The sequence below is a fragment of the Myotis brandtii genome, unplaced genomic scaffold (assembly GCF_000412655.1).
Source record: "Myotis brandtii unplaced genomic scaffold, ASM41265v1 scaffold162, whole genome shotgun sequence".
In the NCBI taxonomy this organism is placed as follows: Eukaryota; Metazoa; Chordata; class Mammalia; order Chiroptera; family Vespertilionidae; genus Myotis; species Myotis brandtii.
Window position 1 is genome coordinate 1,205,029 of NW_005355923.1, and position 15,463 is coordinate 1,220,491.

Here is a 15,463-nt window from a genome sequence, read left to right on the forward strand (position 1 = left end):
GTTAAAAACTGAGCTTTGGTGTCTGAAAGTTCCCAAGAAACAGTACATAGGGTAATTTTACATTCTTAAGTTTCCCTATAAATGGGAATAAATTGATATATGTTAAATGGAAAAAAATTCTTTTTCACAACAAATAATGCAATGAAAAATGCAGTCTATAATTTATTTGCTAGTTAGAAAGAGGGTCAAAGAAGTAAGATGGCTGAAATTTGCATAAGTAATATTTAATAATCTCAAAAATTCTCAAAGCACATGAAATTGAAAGAAGGAAACTCTTGCCTAGAATCCTAGGAAGTAGCCACTATTCGGTTGTAATTACTGCCTCCTGCATTGTTGAGGAGTCTTTTCTCTATGTTTTTTTATATTTTTGTTTTGTTATCTCCCAAGTTAATATTGTACTTAGATATTAAATATAGTCAGTCAAAACTTAAAACTTTTCTTTCTTTGGGGGGAAAGTAGTTAAAACTGTATTAGTGTATCTGACATTGAAATGGAGAAAAGATTTAATGTAAAAAAAATACTTTGTATTGACATTAAAATAGAGAAGAGATTGAATGTAAAAAAATAAAGCCTTTATATTAATTGGCTACCAAATTCTTGGTGAGAAATAGTATCCTATATAATAAAGATGTAATATGCAAATGGTCGTTACATAATGACCAACCCCGCGGAACGACTGGATCACAGATCAGCAGGAGGGTGGAGCAGCAAGCTAACACATGTGTGAAGTATCTGCTGTTTGGTTTCATTCTGTTTTCAATTTCTCCTTTTATTTTCTGGATGAAATCTTGAGCGGTTCTCAGCTAAGGACAGTATCCACTACCAAAGTGTATTTGTCAATGTGTGAGGGCAGTTGTCTTCATGAGTGGGGCATCCTATTGGCATTTATTGGGTACTAGAGGCCCAATTCATGAAATTCGTGCAAGGGGCTTGGCCCTTGCAGCCCCGGAGAAGCTACAGGAGGGCAGGGCGGTGGGCCGAGAGCTGGAGGGAGGCAGCGAGCTGCTGGAGAGCTACTGGTGCACGGATTTCTGCGCAGGGCTACTACTATTAAATATAAACCCATTATAAGTTAATGTACAGTGTCTTTTTTTAAATATATTTTTGTTGATTTCAGAGAGGAAGGGAGAGGGAGAAAGAAACATCAATGATGAGAGAGAGTCATTGATTGGCTGCCTCCTACATGGGAGGCACTGGGGATCGAGCCCGCAACCCGAATTGAACAATTACTAGAGATACAAATACCCCACAATATTGTGTCTGCACAACAAAGCACTATCCCACAAAAAATGCCAATACTGCTCATGCAACATTAGTACGTAAAAGAAACTGTTCAGGAACTGTAAGGAAAAAATACACAATTCAGGTCTTATACTAACTTTACTTACTTATTTATTTATCTATAAATTTATGGATTAGAGAGAGAGAGGAAGGGAGAGAGAGAGAAAAGAGAGAGAGAGACGAGAGAGAAATTTATCAAACCCACAACCTTGGTGTATTGGGACAATGCTCTAACTAACTGAGATATCTGATCAGGACCACCATTCATTCATTTATTCACAAAATACCTACAAAGTATCTATCATGGTAGGTACCATTCTAGTAGCTGGGAAGTCAGTATAATAAAACATGAGGTGTCTATTTTTGTTTATAGAGACACAATCAGTGAAAAACTAGAAATGTGCATAATCAAGCTAAGAGAGGTCGTTGGTAGAGAATCCACAGATACAGAAGGAAGCTATAGTGGCTTATACTGATTTACACACCAGCTCGATGGACATTGCTGCTTTCCCAAACCAGCATTATTACCTGGGGACTTGTTAGAAATACAGAACCTCAGGCCTCCTTCAGACCAGTTGGATCAGAATCTGTACTTGTTTCAGAGCCCAAGATAATTTGTGTGCACATTTAAGTTTTAAGAAGATTGATCTAACCCAGCCGTGGGCAAACTACGGCCCGCGGGCCGGATCCGGCCCGTTTGAAATGAATAAAACTAAAAAAAAAAAAAAGACCGTACCCTTTTATGTAATGATGTTTACTTTGAATTTATATTAGTTCACACAAACACTCCATCCATGCTTTTGTTCCGGCCCTCCGGTCCAGTTTGAGAACCCATTGTGGCCCTCGAGTCAAAAAGTTTGCCCACCCCTGATAACCAGTTTGAGTCCACAAATCACCCAATGCACTTGATAAAACTACATTCCCAGGTCCCTCTCACGGTTGTGTTGGAGTCATTGTAGGTTGAAGCCTGGAATTGTGTGTTTAACAAGCGCACCCAGTGATGCCTTTGACTCTGTAGCTGCACCCAGTATAGAACAATCTGAGTAAATCAAACTGCTTTAGTTCTTATTGGAAGCAGGTAGTCGAGTTTTTCCTAAAATAATGCATTATCTAATCCCCAGCTCTCCAGGTGATAATTGGAAGCCCTAATTTTGGTCAGAAAACCAGCAGCAACCTTAAGATTCTGTTTACAGTGCATTTCTGCAGGTGTTAGCTGACCTGGCTAATGAGGGATTTGGTGGCGGGTACAAGGAGTGAGGGACAGATACGCCACAAAGATAACATAAAAACCGAAAGAATCTGTTTTTGTCGTAGCTGTTTTGTTTTTTCAACAGAGAAAGCACTAACATGTTTTGTTCAAATAAATTGGCAGTTACACATCATGTAATTATAAAACTTAATTTTATATGCCTTTTTTTTTTAAGATAGAAAAAGGAATGCAGCTGTATATGTTTGTCCTGTCTCATAAACTAGTCTGTGGGTACGAATGTAGGTGGAGAGGCTGCTGCCGCTTGTACGTCTGAACTTTTCAGTTGGCATTGGGAGGAATCAAACCTAAAGTACATTTTAGATCACTGCATTGGTCACTGAGTCATCTCTAGATACTATTATTTAAATGTTCAAACTAGGACTACAGGTAAACATGCTTTAATGGCATGTATTTCCAAAAGTGCCTAGAAAGAATTAGGAAACTGCTGTTTTCCTATTTTACCCTTAAAAGTAGAGAATTATCCTGAGGAGGCATTCAGGAATTATGATGGGGAATGCCTTCTCTATTTTTAGTCTCTTTTCTCATCTAAGTTGGATTACATGGTTTTGCCTGAAAAGAACAGAAACTCTTACAGTGGCTCTTAACCTTTATGGAGCCACCAGCTCCTTTGAGAATCTGACAAAACATATGCTCATTTTCTGAGAAAAGGCACATATATGCTGGCATTTTAAAATTAATTTTAAGGAGTTCACAGAGCTGAAGCCTATCCAAAAATCCCCAGTTGCAAATTTCTGCTCTTGTATTTCCTTCTTTGAGGTTTTTCCAATCCTGGAATTCCTTGATTTGCTCTGAGGGATAACACCTGCTGTTGGAGCAGTGTCGGGGAAAATGGGACAAACAAATGTCCCCCAACAACATAATTTGTAGATGTCTAGTAAATGCTTCGTATATGTTAACTCCGGTGAATCCAGTTAAAAAGGCAGAAGACTAATACTGCTTTTAAGACTTTTCCACTGTCCTTAATTTTCAGAAGGTTGACTGTGATGTGTCTTATTTGGGGGCTTATCCTGTTTGGGGTTCATTCTGGTTCTTGAACCTATAGGTTTATGTCTTTTCCCAAATTTAGGTAATTTTCAGCCATTATTTTTTCAATTTTATTTTTCAGCACCATTCATTGCTCCTTTTCTTCTGGGACTCCAGTGACCCAATTATTAAATCTTTTGTTACAGTTCCACTCCTCCCCAGGGCTCAATATAGATTGATTGATTGATCAATCGAAAGATTGATTGATTTTAGGCTTCTATTCAAATTGGGTAATTTCTAGTCTTCTCTCCTCAAGTTCACTGATTCTGCTGTTGTATTTTCAGTTCTAAATTTTCCATTTGGCTTTTCTTTGTACATTGTGGTAAGAGTGGATGTCCGGACTCCCATGGCCATGTCTGAGCCCATTGACATTTCTGGGTCACCAGATTCTCCAGTACCTAGTCAGAGATTTATGAGGCAAAATGAAAACCCAGAGAATTCACCACCATGTCTTTCTTCTGGTCTGGAGGTCCTAGACTGTCTGCCTTCTTTTCACCTTTAAGGATCTTTTTACATTTGTTTTATACATAATGTCAGGATTTTTAGCTGTATTTAGTGGGAGAAATAGAAAAAAAGATGTCTATCCCATCTTCCTGGAAGCAGAGGTCTCAGTGCATATTTAAAGAGTGAAATCTTTGGAGAGAGAAAACATCAGGTAATTGATGAATTCAAAGTATTTCACTCACAGACCTTTGTCCTGTGGCCTCCTACATCTGCCCTCCCCTCTTCACCCATCCAGTGTATTATTTATTTCTGTCTTTACCCAATAAACTCAACTAAGGGGTATGACTAACAAGAATTCAGGAGTGCAGATGCAGTTTTAAAAAATGGGCTGTATTCATATTTTGTCTCAGAATAGAGACTGCAAGTGGAAGCAAACTAATGTGATACCAAATGTACTAACAAAGGAACCAGCCACATCCAGGAAATCTTAGAAGCTACACATCACCTGCACCTTTGCCCTCTTAGGCTTTCTAAGCTCTGCAGAGCCTTGTCAAGTGCCATTTCCAACTTTGGCTGTAGGAAAGGTGGTGCCCATCCAAAAATCTGCATAGCCTGTAGCCCATAGCCTGCAGCACATGATGAAGGGAGGAGAATTATCTGCATAGGAACCATCTCCCATTGATTCACATCAGTCTCTTTGGTGGTATTGATGCCGGAGAGTAAAACGCCCCTGTTGTTTGGGGGAGCAAAGTTCTTGGGGAACCACTGAAAGAAGCATTTTCAGAAGCCCCCTGGGTGGATGGGATGTGAAAGAAAGCTTTATTGGCATGAGTTCCATTTCTCAGGTTGCAATGTCCCATTTCCCCCAACCCAATCCCGACAGAGGGGCAGCTGGAAGTTCAGCAGAGCCAGAAAGAGCCAATGTCCAGACTTCCCGTTCCATGTTGCGGCCGGTGGTTTAGCATTCAGGCCAGATTAAAGTCCATCAGTCCATGTGTGGAGCTCAAGTGGGCATGCACCACGTGGGCACAGTGGAGTGCAGCCCCTGCAGCAGGGTCACGGGAGGGCCCCTCACCCTGGAGTCGAAAGAGGGAACTTCCTTTGTCTAGAAGTTTATATGTTTAGATTTTGAGAGCTTGCTGTGGCCAGGCCCATCTGGCCAACTACCTGTTTCCAGGTGTGGTTAATGGGCGAGTATTTTCCCATGTCACTCAGGCCTTACTGGGCATGCCTCTAAACTGCCTTTGTCCAGTCCCTTTCCCCCTTCAATGAGCTGAGAACAGAGTTGGAGTGATAAATGCAGCGTTTTGGCAAAGCTGAACAAATGGCATGCCTATACTATTAGTCTCCCCTTTCACTCCTTTCCTGTTACATAACAACCAGGTTATTACAAGGGTGTCAGTATCACAATAGGGCTTAAGGGCCAAAGCCCTGGAATCCAACATACCTTGATAACCAGGTTCCACAGCTTCAAGCCACTTTTTTTAAATTTCTGTCTCTCTGTTTGCTAAATGGGGAAAATAACCGTACCTACCTCATAGATAGATGAGGGATGCATACAATAATGAATGTGAAAGGCTTGGCATTGGATATTATTGATATTAATTCTAGCATTAATTTTTTTATTTAAAGAGGGCATCTTTAGAAAGTTACACAAACAAATCTCAGATTAAATAGTTCATTATATTTTAATTTTGATATTTTCCCTGAGTCTGTTTTCTTTACCATAGTTTTCCCCCCACCATAGGCTTACAAATTGCTGAAACTCAAAGGCATCTGTGAAGAAAAGAAAATCGGGCTTCCATAAAGTTTCCCCGAGTCTTTTAATTTGTACCTGAGTCTCTTGAGGGAAAAGAGAATTGCTTGATTCTGTTTTAGTAATTTCTAACGTGTTCAACCATGGGTCTTTCCTAAGTGACATAACAAAAGCTTAGCAGCAACTGCTCAGGTCATTTAAAAAGATGTAAGGAATTTTGTTCTGCCTATTCAAGAAAATTGCAAATCTGGTCCATAGACTGACAAATCTTTTCTCATTAGAAGTTATAAAGATATAAACAATATAAAATGTATTTAATGTTTGTTTCTTATGGTGGGAAATGAAGAGGAAGCCTCTATTTTGATTTAGTAATCCCAGACAGATGTTTTGTTTGTTTGTTTTTGTTCTTTCAATAATCTTTGGGAATGCTGTATTTTACTTTAAAATATATTTTTATTGACTTCGGAGAGGACGAGAGGGCGGGAGAGAGAGAGAGAGAAACATCAATGATGAGAGAACCATTGATTGGCTGCTTCCTGCACACCCCCTACTGGGGATCAAGCCTCAACTCAAGCATATGCTCTGACTGGAATTACACTGTGACACTCAACCACTGACCCACACCAGCTGGGCCCAGACAAATGTTTTATTCTATAAACAGGGCCAAATCAATAACTATGTGTGCAGAATAGCATATATAAATTTTTTCTAATTTTTAGTAACATAATTTTTCTAAATCATGTCTGTGATTAAGTAATATACAACTAACATCTAAATGCAAAAGACCAGAAAAAGATGACTGCAGCAAAATACTAGAATGTGGTTTGATATCTCATTTATTGTAATATCAGAGCTACAATATTCCTCTCATGAATATTTCCAATGAATCCATTATATGTGGGTGATTAAAATTTTGAAGATATTAGTTGGCAGTTGATAATCTGAAGTGAAATTATGAATTTTATATACAAGATGATTAATTATTTTTTATTGTTTTTTTAATCCTCACCTGAGGATATATTTTTGTGTTGTTTTTGTTGTTGTTGTTGTTGTTGTTGCTTTTTAGAGAGAGAGGAAGGGGGAGAGAGAGAGAGAGAGAGAGAAACATCTATGTCAGAGAGATACATTGATTGGCCACCTCCCACATGCACCCCAACCAGGAACCAAACCATAATTTCATGCAAAATTATGTCTTGTAAACATTTATGCACCCATATGTCAGAGAGATATATTGATTGGCTACCTCCCACATGCACCCCAACCAGGAACCAAACCAGAAACCTCATGCAAAATTATGTCTTGTAAACATTTATGCACCCAACAGAGGAGCTTCTAAATATATAAAGTAAATCTTGATAGACATAAAGGGAGAGGTTGAGAGTAATACAGTCATTCTAGGGGATTTTAGCACCCCATTATCAATGGCTAGATCTTCGAGACAGAAAATCAACAGAAAACAGTGACACATACATCAGATGGATTTTAATTTATATTTTCAGAGCATTTCACCTCAAAGCAACAGAATATACATTCTTTTCAAGTGTGCATGGAACATTCCCCAGGATAGATCACATGTTAAGACACAAACAAGACTCAATACATGTAAGGAGATTGAAATCATATCAAGCATATTTTCTGGCCATAATGGTATAAAACTAGAAATCAATAACAAGAAAAAAAACAACAGAAAAACACATGGACGCTAAATAACAAATTAAACAATGAATGACTTAATAATGAGATCAAGGAAGAAATAAAAAATACTTGGACACAAATGAAAATGAGAACACAACAATCCAAAATCAAGGGACACTGCAGAAGCACTCTTAAGAGGGAAATCCATAGCATTACAGGGCTACCTCAAGAAAAAATAAAAATCTTGAATAAACAATCTAACTACATTTAAAAGAACTAGAGAAATAACAATAAACAAAGTCCAAAATGAGTAGGAGAAAAGTAATAAGAGAGAACAGAGTATAAATTAATAAAATAGAGTCTAAGAAATTACAAAAGATCAATTAAACCAATAGCTGGTTCTTTGAAAAGATAAGATTGACAAACATTTCTCAAGACTCATCAAGAAAAAAACAGAGAGGACCCAAATAAATAAAATCAGAAATGAAAGAGGGGAAGTAACAACTGACTACATAAATACAAAGGATTGTAAGAAAAATATTAAAACCAACTACCTAGAAATTGGACAATCTGGAAGAAATGAGGAATTCTTAGAAATATACAATCTTCCAAAACTAACAGGAATAATCAGAAACTCTGAATAGACCAATAACAACTAGTAAAATTAAAGCAGCAATCAAAAAACTCCCAGCAAACAAAAGACCTGGACTGTACAGCTTCACAGGTGAATTTTACCAAACATTCAAAGAACTGGTTTTGAAAAAGGGATAAAATTGGCGGTGGAGTAAATGGATGCTACACAAACACGCTCCCAAGAACAAACTGGAATTACAACTAAAATACAAAAAAAACTGTATTGAATAAGCAAGTGAAGACTAGCATAAGAGAACCCTGATAAACAAGGAGAGAAAGTGAAGACTGCATTGAGACTGGTAGGAAGGGTGGAAGCGTGAAAGGACAGGCCAGGCTCCTATAGACAGCAGTTGAAGTTCCTGAGAAGTATCTCAGCTGTGTGAGCTTCCCACTGAGCAACCCAGTCCAGAGCACCAGAACTGAGAAGTGCACACATAACATCTGGCTGTAAAAAAGCAGTAGGGTTGCTGTCTGCCAAAGAGAGATGGCTGGAAATACAGGCATAGTCTTAAAGGGTCAACTCACAAAATTTCATGTGCAGCCACTCAGTTTAGGCTCCAGCAGAGGTAGGGCAGAATGGACTGGAGCTGTGTGAGCAGAAGCCAGGGTTGAGGGCTCTGGGGTTAGAGCTTGGAAGGCAGGTTTGAGTTTGGAAGGCAGACACCCTGGTTTCCTGTGCTGAGTCATTTCCTTACACTGTGGAGGACATCTTTCTCCAACAGACTTTTCTATGTGGGCAGTTTTTGCCTGGGGGGAAGACAGTTGCTCCACCCTATTGGAAAACCCCTTGATCCACCCTGTTGAGTTTCTGAGACCCATTAAGAGACTGAGAATAACAGCTCCCAGGCAGAAGCAATTTCCCCACCCTGTTGGAAAACCTCTTGCTGCTAGTGGACAATTGCCTGAGGCTACTCAAGACTGAATATAATCAGTCTGCAGGCAGAGGCAGGACTCTGGAGGCTTTGAGACTTTGCTTGATCTAATTAGTCAAAACAGCACTGTGCTGCACTAGAGATTGGGAGTCATAGCAGATCTACCTAATAAATAGTCACAAACATAAACAGGCAGCCAAAATGGGGAGAAAAGAAAAAAACCGCAAACCAAAAAGCAAGAGAAGTCTCCAGAAGAAGAGGTAAGTAAAATGGAGATAAGAAATTTATCAGACATAGAGTTCAGAATAATGATGTCAAAAGCACTCAAGAGAATGAGCAAAGACATAGTAACTATGAAGAATGACATAGCACTAATAAAGAACACAGTGGAAGGAATACACAGCAGATTAGGGGAAGCTGAGGATCGATCAGATCAGTAAATTAGAAGACAGGGTAGAAAAGGCAGCCAAAATGGGGAGAAAAGAAAAAGACTGCAAACCAAAAAGCAAGAGAAGTCTTCAGAAGAAGAGCTAAGTAAAATGGAGATAAGAAATTTATCATACATAGAGTTCAGAATAATGATTTCAAAAGTACTGAAGAGCATGAGCAAAGACATAGTAACTATGAAGAATGACATAGCACTAATAAAGAACACAGTGGAAGGAATACACAGCAGATTAGGGGAAGCTGAGGGTCAATCAAATCAGTAAATTAGAAGACAGGGTAGAAAAAATCACTCAATCAGAGAACCAAAAAGAAAAAAACAGTTAAAAAACACGAGGACAGCTTAAGGGAGCTGTAGGACAACATGAAATGTAACAATATTTGCATCATAGGTGTGCCGGAAGGAGAAGAAAGTGAGCAAGAGGAAGAGAAGTGTTCAAAGAAATAATGGCAGGAAACTTCCTTAACCTGTCAAATCAGTAAATTAGAAGACAGGGTAGAAAATCAATCAGAGAACCAAAAAGAAAAAAACAGTTAAAAAACACAAGGACAGCTTAAGGGAACTGTATGACAACATGAAGTGTAACAATATTTGCATCATAGGTGTGCCAGAAGGAGAAGAAAGTGAGCAAGAGAGAGACAAATGTTCAAAGAAATAATGGCAGGAAACTTCCTTAACCTGGTGAAGGAAAAAGTCACACAAGTTCAGGAGGCACAGAGAGTCCCAACCAAGAAGAACCCAAACAGGCCCACACCCAGAAACATCATAATTAAAATGCCAAAAAATAAGACAAATAGATAATCTTAAAGACAATAAGAGAAAAGCAGTTTGTTTCCATCAAAGGAACTCCCATAAGACTGACAGCTGATTTCTCAACAGAAACTCTACAGGATAGAAGGGAATGGCATAAAGTACTCAAGGTATTGAAAAGCTAGGATCTGAACCAAAGATTACTATATCTAGCAAGGATAGCATTCAAAATATATGGTGAAATTAAAGGCTGCACAGATTTTTTTTTAAAATATTTTTTATTGATTTTTTACAGAGAGGAAGGGAGAGAGATAGCAAATACAGAGAGAGAAACATAGGCATAAAGAATTAAAATGGCCCTGACCTGTTTGTCTCAGTGGATAGAGCGTCAGCTTGCGGACTGAAGGGTCCCGGGTTTGATTCCGGTCAAGGGCATGTACCTTGGTTGCAGGCACATCCCCGGTGGGGGAGGGGGGGTTTGTGTGCAGGAGGCAGCTGATTGATGTTTCTCTCTCATCAATGTTTCTAACTCTCTATCCTTCTCCCTTCCTCTGTAAAAAATCAATAAAATATATTTTTTTAAAAAGAATTAAAATGGCACCACAGAAGTACCTATCAATAATAACATTAAGTGTAAATGGATTAGATGCTCCAATCAAAAGATATAGGGTAGCTGAATGGATATAAAAACATAACCCAACTATATGCTGTCTACAAGAGACCCACCTCAAAACAAAAGACTTAATTAAGCAGGATGAGAGTGAAAGGATGGAAAAAAATTTCATAGCACTACAGGCTTACCTCAAAAAACAAGAAAAAAATTGTAATAATGTATCTAACAATACAACTTAAATGATTAGAAAGAGAGCAAAAACAAAAGCCCAGAGTAAGTAGAAGGAAGGGAATAGTAAATATCAGAGCAGAAATAAAAGACCTAGAGACCAAAAGATCAATAAAACCAAGAACTGATTCTTTGAAAGGATAAACAATATTGATGAACCTCTAGCCAGACTCACCAGGAAACAAAGAAGAGGACCCAAATAAACAAAATCAGAAACTAAAGAGTTGAAGTAACAACTAACACCACAGAGATACAAAGGATCATAAAAAAAATACTGTGAACAACTCTATTTCAAGAAATTGGACAACCTTGAACAAATGGACATATTCATAGAAAAATACAATCTTCCAAAACTCAATCAGGAAGAATCAGAAAACTTGAATAGATTGATAACTACTGATGAAATTGAAGCAGTAATTAATAATAATAAAAATCCCAGCAAACAAAAGGCCTGATATGGATGGCTTCACAGGGGAGTTTTACCGAACATTTTAAAATGAACTAACACCTATCATCCTCAAATTATTCCAAAAAATTCAAGAGGAAGGAATACTTCCAATCTCTTTCTATGACGGCAGCATTACCCTAATCACAAAACGAGACAAAGACACTACAAAGAAAAAGAATTACAGGCTAATAACCATGATGAACATAGATGCTAAAATCCTCAACAAAATTCTAGCAAATCAGATCCAGCAATACATTAGGAAGATCATACACCATGACCAAGTGGGATTTATTGCAGGCAAGAAAGGCTGTTATAATATCCACAAGTCAATAAATATGATACATCACATAAACAAACAGAGATAAAAGCCACATGATCATATCAATTGATGCAGAAATAGCATTCGACAAAATTCAATACCCATTTTTGATAAAAACTCTCAGCAAAGTGAGAATAGAGGGATCAACCTCAACATAATAAGAGCCTTATATGACAACCCTACAGGCAACATCATACTGAATGGGCAAAAACTAAACCATTTCCCCTAAAAACAGGAACAACACAGGGATGTCAACTTTCACCACTTCTGTTCAACATAGTACTGGAACTGTTAGCCATAGTGATCAAACAGGAAGAAGAAAAAAAAGACATCCAAATTGGAATGCAGGTAGTGAAACTCTCATTATTCGCAGATGACATGATATTGTACATAGAAAACCCCAAAGACTCCATCACAAAACTAATCAATTTAATAAATGAATTCAGCAATGTAGCAGAATATAAAATTAACCCACAAAAATCCAAGGCATTTTTACACACCAATAATGAACTCTCAGAAAGAGAATCTAAAAAAACAAAAAAATCCCATTTACCATTGCAACAACAAAAAAAATTAAGTTACCTATGAATAAACTTAACAAAGGAGGTAAACACCTGTACTTGGAAAACTAAGAGATAGAGGAAGATATAAACAAGTAGAAGAATGTACCGTGTTCATGGATTGGTAGAATCAACATCATTAAAATGTCCATATTACCCAAAGCAATCTATAAATTTAGTGCAATCCCTATTAAAATATCCAGACCTAGAAAAAACTCTCCAAAAATTTATATGGAATCAAAAAAGTCCCAAAAAGCCACAGCAATCTTGAGAAAGAAGAACAAAATTGGAAGAATCACAATACCAGATGTCAAGTTATATTACAAAGCCACTCTGCTCAAAACAGCCAGGTACTGGCACAAGAACAGATATATAGATCAATGGGACAGAACAGAGACCCCAGAAATTGACCCAAGACATTATGCTCAATTAACATTTGACAAAGGAGGCAAGAGCATACAATGGAGTCAAGACTGTCTCTTCAATATATGGTGTTGGAAAAATTGGAAAGATAGGTGCAAAAAAATGAAACTAGACCACCAACTTATACCATACACAAGAATAAAACTCAAAATGAATAAAAGACTTAAATGCAAGTTCTGAAAACATAAATATCCTAGAAGAAATCATAGGCAGCAAAATCTCAGACATTTATCATAGCAATCTGTTCACACACATCTCCTAGGTCAAAGGAAACTAAGGAAAAAATATACAAATGGGACTGCATCAAAATAAAAAGCTTCTCTACAGCAAAAGAAACCATCAATAAAACAAAAAGGGAGCCCACTGTATGGGAGAACATATTTGGCAATGATCCATCTGATAAAGGGTTAATATCCAAAATATATAAGGAACTCATACAACTTAACAAATAAAAACAAACAATCCAATTAAAAAATGGGCAAAGGACCTAAATAGACACTTCTCCAAAGCAGACATTCTGATGGCCAAGAAACAACAACAAAAAAATGCTCAGTCACTTTAATTTGCAGAGAGATGCAAATTAAAACAATAATGAGGTGTCACCTCACACCTGTCACAATGGCTGCCATCAACAAATGACAAGTGTTGGTGAGGATTACCTATGAATAAACTTAACAAAGGAGGTAAACACCTGTACTTGGAAAACTAAGAGATAGAGGAAGATATAAACAAGTAGAAGAATGTACCGTGTTCATGGATTGGTAGAATCAACATCATTAAAATGTCCATATTACCCAAAGCAATCTATAAATTTAGTGCAATCCCTATTAAAATATCCAGACCTAGAAAAAACTCTCCAAAAATTTATATGGAATCAAAAAAGTCCCAAAAAGCCACAGCAATCTTGAGAAAGAAGAACAAAATTGGAAGAATCACAATACCAGATGTCAAGTTATATTACAAAGCCACTCTGCTCAAAACAGCCAGGTACTGGCACAAGAACAGATATATAGATCAATGGGACAGAACAGAGACCCCAGAAATTGACCCAAGACATTATGCTCAATTAACATTTGACAAAGGAGGCAAGAGCATACAATGGAGTCAAGACTGTCTCTTCAATATATGGTGTTGGAAAAATTGGAAAGATAGGTGCAAAAAAATGAAACTAGACCACCAACTTATACCATACACAAGAATAAAACTCAAAATGAATAAAAGACTTAAATGCAAGTTCTGAAAACATAAATATCCTAGAAGAAATCATAGGCAGCAAAATCTCAGACATTTATCATAGCAATCTGTTCACACACATCTCCTAGGTCAAAGGAAACTAAGGAAAAAATATACAAATGGGACTGCATCAAAATAAAAAGCTTCTCTACAGCAAAAGAAACCATCAATAAAACAAAAAGGGAGCCCACTGTATGGGAGAACATATTTGGCAATGATCCATCTGATAAAGGGTTAATATCCAAAATATATAAGGAACTCATACAACTTAACAAATAAAAACAAACAATCCAATTAAAAAATGGGCAAAGGACCTAAATAGACACTTCTCCAAAGCAGACATTCTGATGGCCAAGAAACAACAACAAAAAAATGCTCAGTCACTTTAATTTGCAGAGAGATGCAAATTAAAACAATAATGAGGTGTCACCTCACACCTGTCACAATGGCTGCCATCAACAAATGACAAGTGTTGGTGAGGATGTGGAGAAAAAGGAACCCTCGTACATTGCTGGTGGGAATGCAAACTGGTGCAACCATTATGAAACACAGTATGGAGTTTCCTAAAAAAATTTAATATGGAACTGCCATTTGACTCAGTGATCCCACTTCTAGGAATATATCCTAAGAAACCTGAAACACCAATCAGAAAGAATGTATGCATCCCTAAGTTTATAGCAGCATAATTTACAAGAGCTAATATCTGAAAACAGCCCTAGTGCCTTCAGTAGATGAGTGGACAAAAAAGCTGTGATACATTTATATCATGGAATACTAGCAGTAAAAAGGACGGATCTCTTACCCTTTGAGACAGCATGGAGGGCTTTGGAGAGTATCATTGCTAAGCGAAATAAGCCAGTCAGAGAAAGAGAAGTATTATGGTGTTGGAAAAATTGGAAAGATAGGTGCAAAAAAATGAAACTAGACCACCAACTTATACCATACACAAGAATAAAACTCAAAATGAATAAAAGACTTAAATGCAAGTTCTGAAAACATAAATATCCTAGAAGAAATCATAGGCAGCAAAATCTCAGACATTTATCATAGCAATCTGTTCACACACATCTCCTAGGTCAAAGGAAACTAAGGAAAAAATATACAAATGGGACTGCATCAAAATAAAAAGCTTCTCTACAGCAAAAGAAACCATCAATAAAACAAAAAGGGAGCCCACTGTATGGGAGAACATATTTGGCAATGATCCATCTGATAAAGGGTTAATATCCAAAATATATAAGGAACTCATACAACTTAACAAATAAAAACAAACAATCCAATTAAAAAATGGGCAAAGGACCTAAATAGACACTTCTCCAAAGCAGACATTCTGATGGCCAAGAAACAACAACAAAAAAATGCTCAGTCACTTTAATTTGCAGAGAGATGCAAATTAAAACAATAATGAGGTGTCACCTCACACCTGTCACAATGGCTGCCATCAACAAATGACAAGTGTTGGTGAGGATGTGGAGAAAAAGGAACCCTCGTACATTGCTGGTGGGAATGCAAACTGGTGCAACCATTATG